The following is a 17,073-nucleotide window of genomic DNA, read 5'->3' as shown; positions in this document are numbered from 1 at the left end:
GTTAATGAAAGAATACTTAAATATTTTTTCCTGAATATTTTAAGAATTACAAGAAGAATATACAGGATTGGCTAGTTTGTCACATTATCTGAAAGAGGAAGATTAGCTTATGATTCTCTAAGAAGAAGGGAAAACAGTAAATTTCATGAGTCTGTATTCAGAAGCCCTGCTCTCAGTTTAACTCTTCTGAAGGGAAGACTTATAGGTTAACTAATCAGACTTTAATTAGTCCACTTAATCCCCGCATTTCATATACAGCCAGTACCACATTTTCCAATTTGTAAATGTTGCTTTTTGAATATTCCATCATCATTGGGAAGACCTCCACCATTTACATCCTATGTTTAAAGCACCAAAACATTTATAAGATTTATTAGGTAATTAAAAGAGGCAACTAAATGGGTTACAAATTATGTGTCTTAAACATGGTATGTGTTCTGTTCCATTTACAAAATATTTAAATAACCATTGATTAAAAATAGAGATTAAAATCATCAAAATAAGTTTTATAACCTCATGATCAGAAGTAACTGTGATTAAATTTTTAATATATATTTTCCATTCTTTTTTATGCATATATTTTGTTTATTTAACAAAAGTGATTCATATTATACAAACTGGCAACTTGAAAGTTTCATTTAGAAATATATCTTCATAAAAATTATACTGATAACTTAAATGTAATACTACTTCATTGTATAAAGCATCATAACATATTTAACCAGTTTCCTATTTTACTGGACATTTGTTTTTCTATTTTTCCATCTTTGAAACTGTAAACATTACTGTGATGGGTACATATATATCTCTGCTTCCTAGAGGAAATTCTCATTAATATATTTGTTATATAAAAAGATGTGTTCAGGGGATGCCTGGGTGGCTCAGTCGGTTAGGCTGCTGCCTTGGGCTCAGGTCATGATCCCAGTCCTGGGATTGAGTCCTGAGTCCCGCTCCTTGCTCCGCAGGGAGCCTGCTTCTCTCTCCACCTCTACCTGCCACTCTGCCTGCTTGTGCACTTGCACTTACTCTCTCTCTCTCTCTCTGACAAATAAATAAATAAAATCTTAAAAAAAAAAAAGATGTGCTCAATTTAGGGAATTTTACATATATTGCCAAGCTGCTTTCCAGAGCGATTTTTACAGGTTACAGTCTCGGCAGTGTTGTAGGTTTTTTTTTTTTTTTCCCCTTCATATTTAGCCTTTATTTCCTCATCTATAAAATAAGATAATAATATGATAATATTATTTCTTTCCCACTTTCTAGGCTTATTGGGAAAACACATTGTAATGACATGTGAAAATGGTTTCTATAGAGAATTAGAAGCTTGATATTTCAAGGTCCCAATGGAATTTTCTCCAATACCTGCTGTTCTCTATCTTACTGTGGCTTCCATGAGCCTCTGTGCTTGCTGATTCTCTCTCCTGTCATTGACTTCTTATGTTCTAGATACTGAGCCAATCACTTTACTTTCAGTACAATAAAATAGTCTGAAAAGTTGATATTGTGACCTACTCAATAAATCAGTTATGTAATTATATCTGTTTATCTGCTTAATCCTTAAACTCCACATGCCTTTATTAGTTGGAAGTAACATGTTTCTGTTCCAACTTACTCTTTGTAAGTCCCAGGAAAACCCAAGGGGTTGTATAATCTAAAGAAAGGGGAAGCATCAGTCCATCTCTTTATATACTCTAAATACAAAGGGCTTGATATATAGATTTACAAACCCTGCTTTTTTTTTCTGTAAGAGCCATTCTCTTTTCTGCTGTGTGATTTACCCTCTGTGAAAGACCCCACACATGATTCCAAAGGGTATTTCCAAGTATCTGTCCATCTAAGGAAGATTATCTTCCATAATTCCACGTGGTCCTCTAGTTTCACATAATTTCCAAAATAGCTTAAAAATTTTCTTACTAAGAAAATATATAATATAATCTCTGTCAGGGAACCTCTGCCATTAGATGGCAACCATCAGAGAATGTCATCTTAGGAGGGACCATTGCGATCTGAGCTTTGGTTTGCAAAGTCCAGAGACTAGCTCTTGATATCCAGCATTGGTGAGCAAGCCCTGGAAAAAGCAAAACAACACAACACAAAACAAACAAGAAAAAAACAAAAACAAAAACAAAAAAAACCCCACCTCACTCTTACCAAAATACATACCAGCCAGGGGAGAACAGCAGAATGCCAAGTTTATCTTAAAAAGAGAAATTGAGGGGCGCCTAGGTGGCTCAGTGAGTTAAAACCTCTGCCTTCAGTTCAGGTCATGATCCCAGGGTCCTGGGATCGAGCCCCGCATCGGGCTCTCTGTTCAGTGGGGAGCCTACTTCCCCCTCTCTCTCTGCCTGCCTCTCTGCCTGCTTGTTATCTCTGTCTGTCAAATAAATAAGTGAAATCTTAAAAAAAAAAGAGATTGATAAATGTATCCTGGACTGGCAATACCGGTGGGTGTGACCAGGAGTTTTTCTTGTAGCCAAGCCTTATGAGAAGAAAATTATTTTTCTAATACATTTCATCAATTTTTTTCAGTAAGAAATCTTTGTTATTGGGGTTGAGAATAGGCAGACTATATATATTTTCCAGGATTTTCTCTCCATATGAATAGAGGTATGTGAGACCCAGAAGAATCCTTAGTGACATTGATTGGAACAGCTGGAGCTTGATGTGTTGGTATCTGTCTAAGATGTTCCATACATTAGTTGTATGGAAGGAAGGTTTAGTTTCTGCAAATAGGTAAATACTTAAAGACTAGTTACTAAGATCTTACCACTGGATGGGTCTTGGATGAACACTGCCATTGTTTGCCTCTTCACTCTACTTTTTATACTTCTATAGTTGACCACCATCCCTTCCAGTTGACAGATTTCTTTTTTTAGGTTTGTTAAGTATAACCATGTAGGAAGGAAGCCTCTTTTTAGATAATTTTTTAAAAGATTTTGTTTATTTATTTGAGAGAGAGAGAGAGCATGAGAGGGGAGAGGTCAGAGGGAGAAGCAGACTCCCTGCCGAGCAGGGAGCCCAGTGTGGGGCTTGATCCGGGGACTTAGGATCATGACCTGAGGCATGACCATGAAGACAGTTGCTTAACCAACTGAGCCACCCAGGTGCCCAGAAAATATTTTATATCTATGTTTTCACCTCTTGTGTGTTATTTATAGATTTTTGCTTAGTGTTCCAGTTATCTCATTTACAAGTTTTTTTAGAAGTGCCAAATCTACAACCCCCAACACTTAAAACACATGAGTTATTTAATACTTTTATTATTATTTTTATTGTGTCCATTTTGCATATGAAGGATCTTAGCTTTATAGAGATAACATAACTTTCCCAAAATATACAGAGTACAATTAGAGGAATATGATTTGAAGCTGGGATATGTCTGAATCCAAAGTCCATACTTAAACTTTTTTTTTTAATTTTTAGATTTTTTAGCTTTATGGAGCTATGACTATTTATAACATTATATAAGTTTAAGATGTACAAAGTGTTGATTTTGTGTACCTATATATTGCAATACGATTACCACCATAGTATTAGTTAACACCTCTATGAGGTAACAAAAGTACCTTTTTTTCTTTTGTGGTAAGAACATTTGAGATATACTCTCTTGGCAATGTTCAGGTAGATCATAGAGTTATTAACTATAACCACCAAACTGTACATCAGAAGTTATTCCTCTTATAACTGGAAGTTTGTACCCTTTGACCAGCATCTCCTCATTTCTCCCACTCTCCTAGCCCAGTGGGAGAGTATGTGTTGGGCTTTTTAAGATTCTGCATATAAGTGAGATATTACAATATTTATCTGACTCCTTTCACTTAGCATAATGCCCTCAAGTTTTATCCATGTTGTTGTAAATGTTCCTTTTCTCATGGCTCAATAACATTCCATTGTATATCTATACACTACATATTCTTCATTCATTCATCTGTTGATGGATACTTAGGTTGTTTCCATATCTTGGCTTTTGTGAGTAATGCTGCATGAATGCTCTCTGTAAAGAGGGAGTGCAGATATTTCTTTGAGATCCTGTTTTCATTTCTTTTAGATATGTACCTGGGAGTGGAATTGATGGATCATTTGATAGTTTCTTTTTCTTTTCTTCTCTCTCTTTTTTTAAAAGATTTATTTGAGAGAGGGAGAGCAGAGTGAGAGAGAGAGAGACAAGGGAGAGTCAGAGGAAGATGAAGAAGCAGGTTCCCCACAGAGCAGGAAGCCTGATGCAGGGCTCTGTTCCAGGACCCTGAGACCTGGGCTAAGGCAGACATTTAACCAACCAAGCCACCAGGCACCCCATTTGATAGTTTCATTTCTAGCGTTAAATTCTAATTTTTAAAGGGACCTCCATATAGTTTTCCATATTCACCAACATCTTCACCAACAGTGCACAAGGTTCTTTTCTCCATATTCTCACTAACACTTATTTTCTCTTGTCTTTTCAATGACCGAAGATCATACTTTTAACTATTAAGCTAGTTTGCCCTGTAACTCCTTAAATTCTCTACTCTGCCCAGGATAGCAGCCACCAACCACTTGTGGCTATTTAAATTAAATTAAGTTAAATTAAATTAAATTAAAAATCCAGTCCTTAGTCTCATTAGCCACATTTCAAGAGTTCAGCAGTAACATGTGGCTATTGAACACAACAAATAGGTTTTGCCGTCATTGCAGAATATTTTATTGAGTGGTGTTGCCTTAGATTCAGAGCTATTTCTTTTTTCTATCCTTTCTGGCTCCCCAAATATTTCACATAGTGAAATGCCATCTTCCTCGGGCCCTTATGATGCCAGTTTCTCTCTTGCTTCTTTAGCCATTTCTGCTCAGTCTTCTGCCTCCACCAACTCTTTAAAAGCTGTATATTCTCAGGGCGTCCTAGACCTCATCCGTCTCTTTGGATTCAAATACTTTCTGTTTGTTGACAATTTTGAATTTTATACTTTCACTTCAAATCATGTCTTCTGATACGTCTACTTTATATCCTTACTTCTTACATTTGTTGACAGCTCCTTCTTCCTGGGAGGGAGGGGGCTCCTTAGACAAGAACTAAAAAATGAGAAGACAATTCTAGCGAGCAGAAAAAGAGTGGACCAGATACTAGATACTTAGGAGCTATTCAGTGTAGCAGAGGTGAGTGATGGTATCAGGCCAAGAATTCAGAAATGCACAAGACAGTCAAGATATAGCTGTCATCTTAGGTCCAGTACACACTTGAAAGTAAAGTTATTCAATGTCATTATCATGACTGTGTTCATATAACTGTTTTCTTACTTCCTAGTCTTAGTAAAATTTTATTGAAAATTCTGAACTTATTTCAACTATATAATATGGAGCACATTAAGGAGAGAATATTTTGCCTGAATTTGGGGGAGGTTGTTATACATGAAATTGTGTCCTGCATCCCTCCATCTCTTCATCTTCTACTTCAGACCCATATGATGGCAACTGTGATCATTCATGAACTGCTACAGAGATCTGTCTTGCTTTATGGTTTAGAGATTTTCCCCATCATAAGATTTTTCCTTCCAGTGTTAACAGTGATGTTTATAGTAAATATGCTACTAAAAACACACATTCTCTTCAAACTATTTACTGAGAGGAAATATATTTGTGTCTGGGATGTTCATTTAATGTTTCAAGTCCAATATGTACATCTACATTTGCAGTGTGAAAATGATCAATATCAATAACAGTTATCACATCCAGATTTATGCTTCAAGTTGTAGAGTATACAACAGTGAAACTGTCAGAAAAAAAATACAGGAAAAACTTCCCCACTCAACACTGCAGCCATCGTAATCCTTTAAAGTGTGGTGAGAATTCTCATATCCTCTCTATGGTTATTGGTATTTTCATAAATATTTTGTAACCATGTGCCCAGGAGATTATCTTGGCAGTTACTAGATACTGAGAGAATATTTATTGGATTAAAAAAAACCCTCCAGGTTTGTGTCATTAAGCAGTCTAAATGAACCTGTACAGTCTCTCTAGTCAGGGGTGGAAAGAGTATTTCGGTTCCACTAAAAGCAATGCACAAGACATTGGGATAGCTATGGGTGTATTTTAAGTAGTCTGCCATTCAAATGTGTGTCCTATTTATAAGTTTATAAGTGTTTAGCAACACTGCCCTTTCTTAGCAGATATATTAAGAAGGAAAGGGTCACCTTTTAAAAATTACTTGAACTAAAGCTATGCTTCAGAGATAGAAATTTGACTTGTTCCAATTATATTTTCTGAAACTACTTTAAAAAATTTTGTTTGCATCGCAAGTCACTGTCAGTTTAGAGTTCTTAACCCTCTTCTCTGATGTTTTAATAGGTCCTTAATTATAGAGGGAAAAGATCTCAACAGCAAAAACAATGGATCAAAAGAACATGGATTCAAGGACTTTTGCCAGTTTAGTGTTCAAAATACAGATATGTTGCTGTTCGCATCCAAAAAAGATGCTCAGTAGAAGCCAGTATGAATTTACTGTATAGAGGTACAATTTAGCCTTTGCTGTTGCTAGTTACTATCAGATTAATAGGCTAAAGTTGGTTGTTTAAATACAACCTTTTGACAAGGGAATTGATTTAGTCATTATTCGTAGACATAACTGTTATTACCACTCAGCTAAAGGCATTGTTCTCTCTCTGCATATATTTTGAAATACTGGAAATGTAGGTTCTAATAATATGATGGAACAAAGCTCATGGTGGGAGCAGATGGTGAAATTTTAACAGATGACATGGAGAAAGTGGAGTAATTAAACTTTTATTTTGCTAATATATGTTCTATCAAAGAGGAATATCTTTAAACACCATTAAAACAGGATGTTCTTGATTAAGAGGAAGCTGAAGACCAAGAAATGAGAAAAAAAAATAATGCAATATGCTTTTAATGAGCTGAAAGTCTTTTGGCTCAGAGTTATATCCTTGTGACTTCAACAACAATTGAGGTCATAGAACCACAGTGTACCTTCTTTTATTAATAAGCTGACATCTCACTACAATTATGATGTGCTAGTTACTGTTCTCAGCATAAGGATATTATCTTATTTGATTCTCACAATAGCCCTATGTGATAATTTTATTAGCTTCTTTTTAGTGAAAAAGATATTTACTAGGGTCATGTATCAAACAAGTGGAGGGACTTCAGTATCAGTATTCATGGGTTAAACTCCATGCCATACTTGCCAAGCTGAAACACAGAAGTGCCAAAACATGGAAAGGGTTTTTAATTTTCAAAATAGAAGACTAGGTATATTCAAGAATCACTACAAAGCAAGATTAATTGATCTAGAGTCAAATTATAGATTATTTTTGCAGAATAATGTTTTCTTTTTAAATTATTAAAATACGGTTGACACCATGTTACATTAGTTTCAGGTGTATAACATTATGATTTGACAAGTCTATACATTATGCTCACCACAAGTGTAGCTGCCATCTGTCATCATAAAATGCTATTACGATACCATTAATTATATTCCCTATGCTGTACCTTTCATCTTTGTGAATCACTCATTTTGTAACTGGAAGCCTGTACCTCCCTCTTCAGTACTTTTCATCCATCTACCACCTTCTCCCCTTGGCAACCATCAGTTTGTTATCTGCATTTATGGATCTGTTTCTGCTTTTTGTTTGTTTCTTTTTTTTTCTTTTTTTAGATTCCACACATGGTTTATTTTTTAATTCCGCAGAAGAGTGAAACCATATGGTATTTGTCTTTCTCTGACTTATTTCATTTAGCATACATAATACTCTCTAGGTCTATCCATGTTGTTGTAAAAGAATGCAAGATCTCATTCCTTTTTTGGGGGGGGTCAGCAGTACTCCATTGTGTATACATTACACACATACACACACACACACACACACACACACACACACACACACACACACACCCCCCACATCATTTTTGTCCATTTATCTGCTGATGGAGGCTTGGATTATTTCCATATCTTGGTTATTACAAATAATTGCTGCAACAAACATTAGGGTGCATTTCTGTTTTTGAATTGGTGTTTTTGTTTTCTTTGGATAAATACCCAGTAGTGCAATTACCAGATCATATGGTAGTTTTATTTTTTATTTTTTGAGGAACCTCCATACTGTTTTCCACAGTGGCTATACCATTTTACATTCCCATCCCCAGTGCACAGTTTCCATTTTCTCCACATCCTTGCCAACACTTGTTACTTTTTTTTTTCTATTCTAGCCATTCTAACAAGTGTAAGATAATATTTCATTGTGGTTTTGATTTGCATTTCCTTGATAAGTAGTGCTATTGAGCATCCCTTCATATGTCTGTTGGCATCTGTATGTCTTCTTTGGAAAAAAGTCCATTCATGCCCTCTGTTCTTTTTCTATCTCTCTTAGGTGTAAGTTTAGGTTTTTTATTTGACATTTTTCTTTCTTTTTGAGGTAGCCCAGTATTGCTATAAACTTTCTTCTTAGAACAGCTTTTGTTCTAAGTTTTGTATCCCAAAGGTTTTGGACCATTGTGTTTTTATTTTCATTTGTCTCCATGTGTTTTTTTATTTCCTCTTTGATTTCTTGGTTGACCCATTCATTGTTTAGTAGCACGTTATTTAACCTCCATGTTTTTGAGTTCTTTCCAGATTTTTTTCTTGTGCTTGATTTCTAGTTTCATAGCATTGTGGTTGGAAGAGCTATATGGTATGACTTCACTCTTCTTGAATTTGTGGAGACTTGTTTTGTGGCCTAATATCTCATCTATTCTGGAGAACCTTCCATTTGCACTTGAGCAGAATATTTATTTTGCTGTTTTAGAATGAAATGTTCTGAATATATCTGGTAGATCCTTCTGGTCAAATGTGTAATTCAAAGCCACTGTTTCCTTTTTGGTTGTCTGTTTGGATATCTCTTGATTGATGGAAGTGGGATGTTAAAGTCCTCCACTGTTATTGTATTACTTATTGATTACTTCCTTTATGTTTGTTAATAGCTACTTTACATATTTGGGTGTTCCCATGTTGGGTGCATGAATATTACAATTGTTATCTTTTTATTGGATTGTTCTCTTTATGAATATAAAGTGTCCTTTTTTGACTCTTGTTATACTTTGTATTAAAGTCTGTTTTTTCCAGTGTAAGTATTGCTACCCCAGCTTTCTTTTCACTTCCATTCCACAGTTTTTCTCTCCCTTCGCTTTCAGTATGCATGTGTCTTTAGGTCTGAAATGAGCCCCTTGTAGGCACCATATATATTGGTCTTGTGTTTTTACTCATTCTGTCACCCTGTATCTTTTGATTAGAGTGTTGAGTCCATTTACATTCAAAGTAATTATTGATTGGTATGCATTTATTGCCATTTTGTTACTTGTTTTATAAAATGTTTTTGTAGTTCTCTGTTCTAGTCTTCTCTTGCTTTCTCATGGTTTGCTGACTTTCATTAGTAATATACTTAGATTCTTTTCTCTCTCTCCCTTTCCCTCTTTCTCTTTTTGCATATCTGTTACTGTTTTTTTGATTTGTGGTTACCATTAGGTTTATATATAACATCTTATGCATATAGTGGTCTATATTAAGTTCATGGTTGCTTACGTTTGAACCCATTCTAAAAGCACTAAATTTTTACTCACCTCCCTCACACTTTAAGTATATGGTGTCATAATTTAGATGCCTTTATTTTGTGAATCCCTTCACTGATTTTTATAGATATACTTTTACTGCTTTTGAGCTTCCTACTTTTCTTACTCCTGGTTATGGTCTTTCCTTTCCACTAGAAAAGTCTTCTCAAATTATTTTGTAAGATTGGTTTAGTTGTGATAAATTCCTTTAACTTTTGTTTGTCTAGGAAACTGCTTATCTCTTCTTCTATTCTGAATGATAGCCTTGATGGATAAAGTGCTTGGTTGCAAGGTTTTTTGTGTTTTGTTTTTGTTTGTTTGTTTTGGTTTGGTTTGGTTTGGTTTTTCCTTTCAGTACTTGGAATATATCTTGCCACTCTCTTCTGATGTGCAAAGTTTCTGCTGAAAATCTTATGGAATTTCCCTTGTATATAACTGTTTTCTTTTCTCTGGTGCTTTTAAATTTCTTAAATCTCTACATTTTAGCCTTTTTAATTACTATGTGTCTTGGTGTGGACTTCCTTAAGTTGATTTTTTTGGAAACTACCAGTGTTTTCTGGATTTGGATTTCTGTTTTCTTCCTCAGATTTGGGAAGTTTCCAGCTATTATTTCTTCAACTAAATTTTCTGTCTCCTTCTCTCTCTCTCTCTCTCTCTTTTTTTTTTTTTTTTTTGAGTCTCTATATTGTAAATATTACCATGCTTGATCTTACTGCTGAGTTCCCTAAGTCTATTTTCTTTTCTTCTCTTTTCTTCCCCCCCACCCCTGGTTTAGTTTGATTGTTTTCCATTACTCTTTCAGGTTACTCAATTTTACTATTTATTCCACTTAGTTTATCTTTAATTTATATATTGAGTTCTTCATTTCTGATTGATTCTTTTTCATGTTTTTTATCTCTTTATGAAGTTCTCACTGAGATCCTCCACTCTTCTTTAATCCAGTGAATATCTTCATTACCACTATTTAAGTTCTGTATTAGCCACGTGATTTATTTTTATTTCATTTAGGTCTCTTGCTGTGATTTTGTCCCATTCCTTCATTTGGGATGTATTCCCCTGTCTTCTCATTTTGCTTAACTCTGTGCCTGTTTCTGTGTGTTAGTAAATTCAGCTACATCTGCTGTTGAAAGTAGTGACCTTATGAAGAAGTGGTCTTGTACCCTGCTGTGGAATATCTCCTGTTCACCAGAACCTCACACTTCAGGGGTGTCTCCTATGTGGGTTGCCTGCACCCTGCTGTTGTGGCTGAACTGTGTTTGCCTTCAGTGTGGTTGTCTGTAATGACTGTCTTTGTCTATTATTGGCAGTGTTTTTTTCCTGTGTTTTTAGTGGACCAGCCTCTGGTTGTGTTGGGTTTAAGTTGAGACTAGGCATTTACCAGAGATGCAGTAGCCTTACAGTGCAGAAGAATGCAGGGTCAGAGCACAGGGTACCAGCAAGGACCACACCAGGAGGGGACCTACAGCTGCTGGGACTGAGGAATGGGAGGTTGTAGGAGTTGTGGAGTGTGGATCCATGGAGTTGTCCAGTGATGGGAGGTGTGGTATTAGCACAGGTTGTTCAGGTAGCTGTTGGAAGAGACCTGGAGCTGAGACCTAACTTGAACAGAAGTGTCTACAGGAGAAGGCAGGTTGGGATGCACTGTTAGCGAGTTAGACAATGAATGTTGGGGCATTGCTCATTCCCCCAGGCATCTCTGTGTTTATGCTGGGGCCTGGCAGAGGGAAATAGCACCTACCAGTAAGGAGCTACTTTTTTATTAACACCAATTGTATGTTTCTCAGTAGTGTTTCACAGGGAATACTTGGTTGCCTCCTATTGTTGATGGTTATTTTCCACTGATCATTTCTAATAATGAATTCCATGAAGATTCCTTCAGATTTTTGTCCTCAAGACCAATTTTGTTTTTTTCAGTAAAGAGACATTCAGTTTAATGTTTTGGGGTTTTTTTTTCTCTCTTACTCATTATTCCATGGAGAAAAATCTTTAAAAAGCTTGCATAAAGAATTTGGGGATTAAATGCAATTGCTTATATTTTGTATTTAGCCACTTTATTCTTTAAGCCTGCTAGCCTCATTGTTTATCATTCCAGAGAGCCACTGGAGTCTAACATAGTTTTCTTCCTCTCCAGAGTGCATAAAAAGGCTTATCTGATCACCTTAACTACTCCCCTAACTGGAACCCACCCCTCCTCTGAGGTATGAATTACCTCTAACACTTATCCCCTGAGTCATTATGATAGGCATTTTTTTAAATTTAATTTCTTTTCAGTGTAACAGATTCATTGTTTATGCACCACACCCAGTGCTCCATGTAATACATGCCCTCCATAATACCCACCACCAGGCTCCCCCAACCTATTTTTCCTTTTCTCTCAAATTTAAGCTTCTTGGGAATAGGGGCTTATATTCCTTTCCTTCCCGTCTCCTTTGGCTACAGGCACTTTAGCAGACTGAAGTGCTGTGGTGTTATAATACTGAATCTACTGAGCCAGAAACAAATGGGTACTTCCTTTTTTTTTTTTTTTAGCTTATTCTTTCTTGACGCAGGTCAAAGCCTTGATGCCAGAACACAATGCAGACAAAACAATGTTATGGAGGGCCAAAATAACATGCCTTTTTTTTTTTTTTAAAATATTTATTTATTTGACAGACAGAGATTACAAGTAGGCAGAGAGGCAGGCAGAGAGAGAGAGGAAGAAGCAGGCTCCCCGCAGAGCAGAGAGCCCGATGCGGGGCTCGATCCCAGAACCCTGGGATCATGACCTGAGCCGAAGGCAGAGGCTTTAACCCACTGAGCCACCCAGGCGCCCCAACATGCCTTTTTGTATAGAGAAGTAGAAAGGCCTCATAGCCTTCAAACTATCTTCCGTGGATGCTATTTCACTGGTCTAGTCTAGTTTTGTCTTTCTCAGAATATTAGCATATATCAAAATAATCTGGAGGGTTTGTTATAGCACACATTGGTAGGTCCTATTGTCAGAACTTTTGGTTCAGTAGATACGGAGTGAGACCCGGGAATTTGCCTTTCTAATTCCCAAGCATTCAGATGTGGCTGGTCCAGGAATCCCACTTTGAGAACCAATGCTTTGTACTGGCTTTAGATGAGTGTTACACGTTTCATGATAGCCTTTTCTGATTAGGATCTGTACTGTAACCCCTTTTGTGTATAATCAGTTGATAAAGAACACATGTAAAATACCAATTACAAGATGTGCCACCCAGAGCAGATGTTCAGTGAATTGAAGCTTTATCATTGCTAGTAAGATCTGGCATCCAGATTTTAGTATGCATTTATTGCACAGAGATTTATTAAATCCTACCCTCCCCTGTAGGTAGATTAATGAATTATTGCTCTCATGGAATCTGTAGCGTATTGAGGAAAAAGAAGAACAAGTAGGCAATTATAAAATTTAAGACATGGTTTTCTTCTCAGTGATCGAGCATGATCTATAATCTTGGGCACACTCCTCAATTTTTATATCGTGATGTAGTGATGATGATAAAACTCACATAACTTCCGTGAATTAAGTGAGGTATTATAAGTTTCTTGTATACTATCAAGTGCTACTTAGATGTGAGGTACAAACAAACAAAAAAAAGAATGTATATATAGGAGAGACCATGATAAATAGAAAGAAAAAGTTTCTCGTAAGGCATTGTAGTGACTTAGAGGCACATTTCGAGCACACCCAGGACCTAAGTTTAATTGTTACTCAAGTTGTTGTACACAGCACATGAGCCTTCCCCTTTAAAGGCAAGAATTTGTTTTGTAAATATTGTATTATAAAGGGCATGGGTGATGGTCTTTTTTTTTTTTTTTCTTTTTTTTTTACTGTAGCTTAGGAACTCAGAATTATCAGGCACTTGGAGACTTATTCATTCAAGGGGCTATATATTGAAAATCTGAAGGTGAGACTGAATAAAAGAAATAAAGTGATTTTTTGATAAATGGAAGAGATGATTTGACAATTTTTTTTTTCTATTTATTTTCTAAGAGGCTTGGTGAACTTGTGTGGAGAGAAATGTATTTACTTTTCACATAAGAAGCAAAATCTGGTTCAAGGACAGTTTCTTTAGAGGGAAATTATTTTTAAGCTTATATAATCCTAATGATGACCACTTTTCTTTTAACCTCTTTCTAAGGTGCTTATGTATTGAGGCATATGAGTAAGCATTTTGGTGAGCTACATTTACTTTTGAAGTTATCTCCATCACCATTACTATTAATGAATAGGTTGTTCTTTCATTACACTGGGTTTATGTATCCTATTTCAAATTTGAGTTTCTTTTGTCTTTTTCCTCACTATTGTTATATCTTCTTTTCCCCTTTTGGTATGGCATCTTTTGCCATGGAAGGGACTAAAAAGAAGCAGGATGCAATGAGCATACACTTGATTGGGGATGAAGGATGGGAGTTCTGCTTCTGAGTCTGCCAATCTGTTCCCTGGACCAGTCTTTGAAAATTTTAGCATATTGGGCTCCATGTCCATGAATATGGGACCATGAACTAAATTTATTCTCCCTGGAATAGAAAAGTAGAGGGAGAGCTGAATGTAACTAATTAAATTTATGAATTTTTTTTGAACTAGAAGGTAATAGCTACTTGCTTTCTACATATGCCATAAATGAGTCAGGAAGAAGTAGTTAGCTTTCTACATAGGCCATAAATGAGTCAGGAAGAAGTAGTTAGCAGTAAGATAATATATACAAAGACAAATGCTGTGGTAGTGGAAGTTAACACAAATCAGAGGGGATTTTGAATGGAGGGTGTATCTCATAGATTCTTTAAAACTAGAACAGGCTTTCTTTTCATCCCTATCATATTTGTCCTTTTTCCTTTGGCTATGGGATGTTTATCAAGTTTAAAACTTTAGCCTGTGCATCTCCCCCAGACCATAGGCTTTGGAACCAGGGGATCTTAGTTTGCATTAAATTGTACCACCTAATAGCTCAGTTTTTTATCTATAAAATGGAGATGAAGGTTTTTAATGTGTGAGCATATTTGGAGTGTGTTTCATTCAGGGTACTCCAGAGAAACAGATCCAATGAAGATTTATTTTAAGGAACTGACTCATGCATTTGTAGAGGCTGGCAAGTCTAAAACCTGTAGGGCAGGACAGCAGGCTGGAAACTCAGGCAGAAGTTGGTGTTGCAAGCTGGAGACAGAATTTGTTTCTTGGGAAACATCAGTTTTTGCTCGCAGGGCTTTCAACTGATTGGATGAGGCCCACCCATATTAATCAAGGGCAATATTTTTTACTTAAAGTCAACTGATTGTAGATATTAACCACATTTATTAAGTAGCAACCACACATATTAAGTAGCAACACTTAGATTTAGTTAGACTAAATGACTGACTACTGTGCCTAGTCACATTGACTCATAAAACTAATCATCACACAGTTGTCGTATTAATAATAGCTAATATATACTTATTCTGAGCTAAATGTTCACATGGATTACTTTACTTGGTTCTGATAAACAGTATAGGAGGAGATTTTACTTTTATCCTTTAGAAAGGATAAAACTTGCTACTGTTCCACTGAAAGTTGCACAAGCATGGGAGTCATGTCTGGGTCAACTACAATCCTGTCACAAATGTTTTCCAATTCAGATTGGAAAAGAGAATATTTTTCTCTACCATCTCAATGCTTAGGCTGTACTGACATGTTGATGACCATGTCCCCCATGCCATGTAACAGGCTGGTTGAGGGGCATGTGACCAACATGCTCAGAGAAGCAATGATGACAGTCAGAGAAAGGTAACAACAAATGGTACAAGAGGTACAAATACATCTTCTCTCCTACAATTTGACCTTATTAACAAAATGTTGCTTTTCTTTCCTTAAGCAACTTTCAGTTAGATGTTTGGCACATGCTATCAGCATGATACTGCCACATTATTATCAAAGTGACAGATAACAACCAACCATCAGATCGTAGTAATTTAAGCCACAAATTTTTTTTAACACTGTTAATTTAATTTAATTTTATTTTATTTTTTTTCCATTTTATTTATTTTTTCAGCGTAACAGTATTCATTCTTTTTGCACAACACCCAGTGCTCCATGCAAAACGTGCCCTCCCCATTACCTACCACCTGTTCCCCCAACCTCCCACCCCTGACCCTTCAAAACCCTCAGGTTGCCCCAACCTCCCACCCCTGACCCTTCAAAACCCTCAGGTTGTTTTTCAGAGTCCATAGTCTCTTATGGTTCGCCTCCCCTCCCCAATGTCCATAGCCCACTCCCCCTCTCCCAATCCCACCTCCCTCCAGCAACCCCCAAGGGAAGCAAGGGCAAAAATGAACTATTGGGATTTCATCAAGATCAAAAGCTTTTGCACAGCAAAGGAAACAGTTAACAAAACCAAAAGACAACTGACAGAATGGGAGAAGATATTTGCAAACGACATATCAGATAAAGGGCTAGTATCCAAAATCTATAAGGAACTTAGCAAACTCAACACCCAAAGAACAAACAATCCAATCAAGAAATGGGCAGAGGACATGAACAGACATTTCTGCAAAGAAGACATCCAGATGGCCAACAGACACATGAAAAAGTGCTCCACGTCCCTCGGCATCAGGGAAATACAAATCAAAACCACAATGAGATATCACCTCACACCAGTCAGAATGGCTAAAATTAACAAGTCAGGAAATGACAGATGCTGGCGAGGATGTGGAGAAAGGGGAACCCTCCTCCACTGTTGGTGGGAATGCAAGCTGGTGCAACCACTCTGGAAAACAGCATGGAGGTTCCTCAAAATGTTGAAAATAGAACTACCCTATGACCCAGCAATTGCACTACTGGGTATTTACCCTAAAGATACAAACATAGTGATCCGAAGGGGCACGTGTACCCGAATGTTTATAGCAGCAATGTCTACAATAGCCAGACTATGGAAAGAACCTAGATGTCCATCAACAGATGAATGGATAAAGAAGATGTGGTATATATACACAATGGAATACTATGCAGCCATCAAAAGAAATGAAATCTTGCCATTTGCGACGACGTGGATGGAACTAGAGCGTATCATGCTTAGTGAAATAAGTCAATCGGAGAAAGACAACTATCATATGATCTCCCTGATATGAGGACATGGAGAAGCAACATGGGGGGGTAGGGGGATAGGAGAAGAATAAATGAAACAAGATGGGATTGGGAGGGAGACAAACCATAAATGACTCTTAATCTCATAAGCCACAAATTTTATTCCGTGCTCACATTCCATGCTCGTTTGGGTCCGTGGGAAGTTCTGGTCTCTGTCATCTTCACTCAGAAGCTTCTGCTTTCTGAAATATGGCTGGCCACCACAGCAGAGGGACAGGAAGATTGTGTACTGGTTCTTAAAAGCCTAGAGTGATATAAATCACTTCTCATATTTCGTTGTCCAAAGCAAATCACACAGCCACCCCTAAATGCAAGGATCTGGGAAGATGTAATCCTCTCACATCCAGAAGGGCAAAATAAGGAAAACTGATGAATATCCTTAA

At 36.7% G+C, this 17,073-nt stretch overlaps 1 protein-coding gene across 1 annotated transcript in view; it reads left to right on the top strand.

Moving 5' to 3' along the window:
• LOC123932792 (uncharacterized protein C8orf34-like) overlaps positions 1 to 17,073 on the top strand; it is a 176,556-nt gene that overhangs the window by 35,883 nt on the left and 123,600 nt on the right.

This window comes from Meles meles, chromosome 1, assembly GCF_922984935.1.
Source record: "Meles meles chromosome 1, mMelMel3.1 paternal haplotype, whole genome shotgun sequence".
NCBI lineage: Eukaryota > Metazoa > Chordata > Mammalia > Carnivora > Mustelidae > Meles > Meles meles.
The sequence above is the reverse complement of the archived record's forward strand: the minus strand, read 5'-3'. Positions and strand labels throughout refer to the sequence as shown.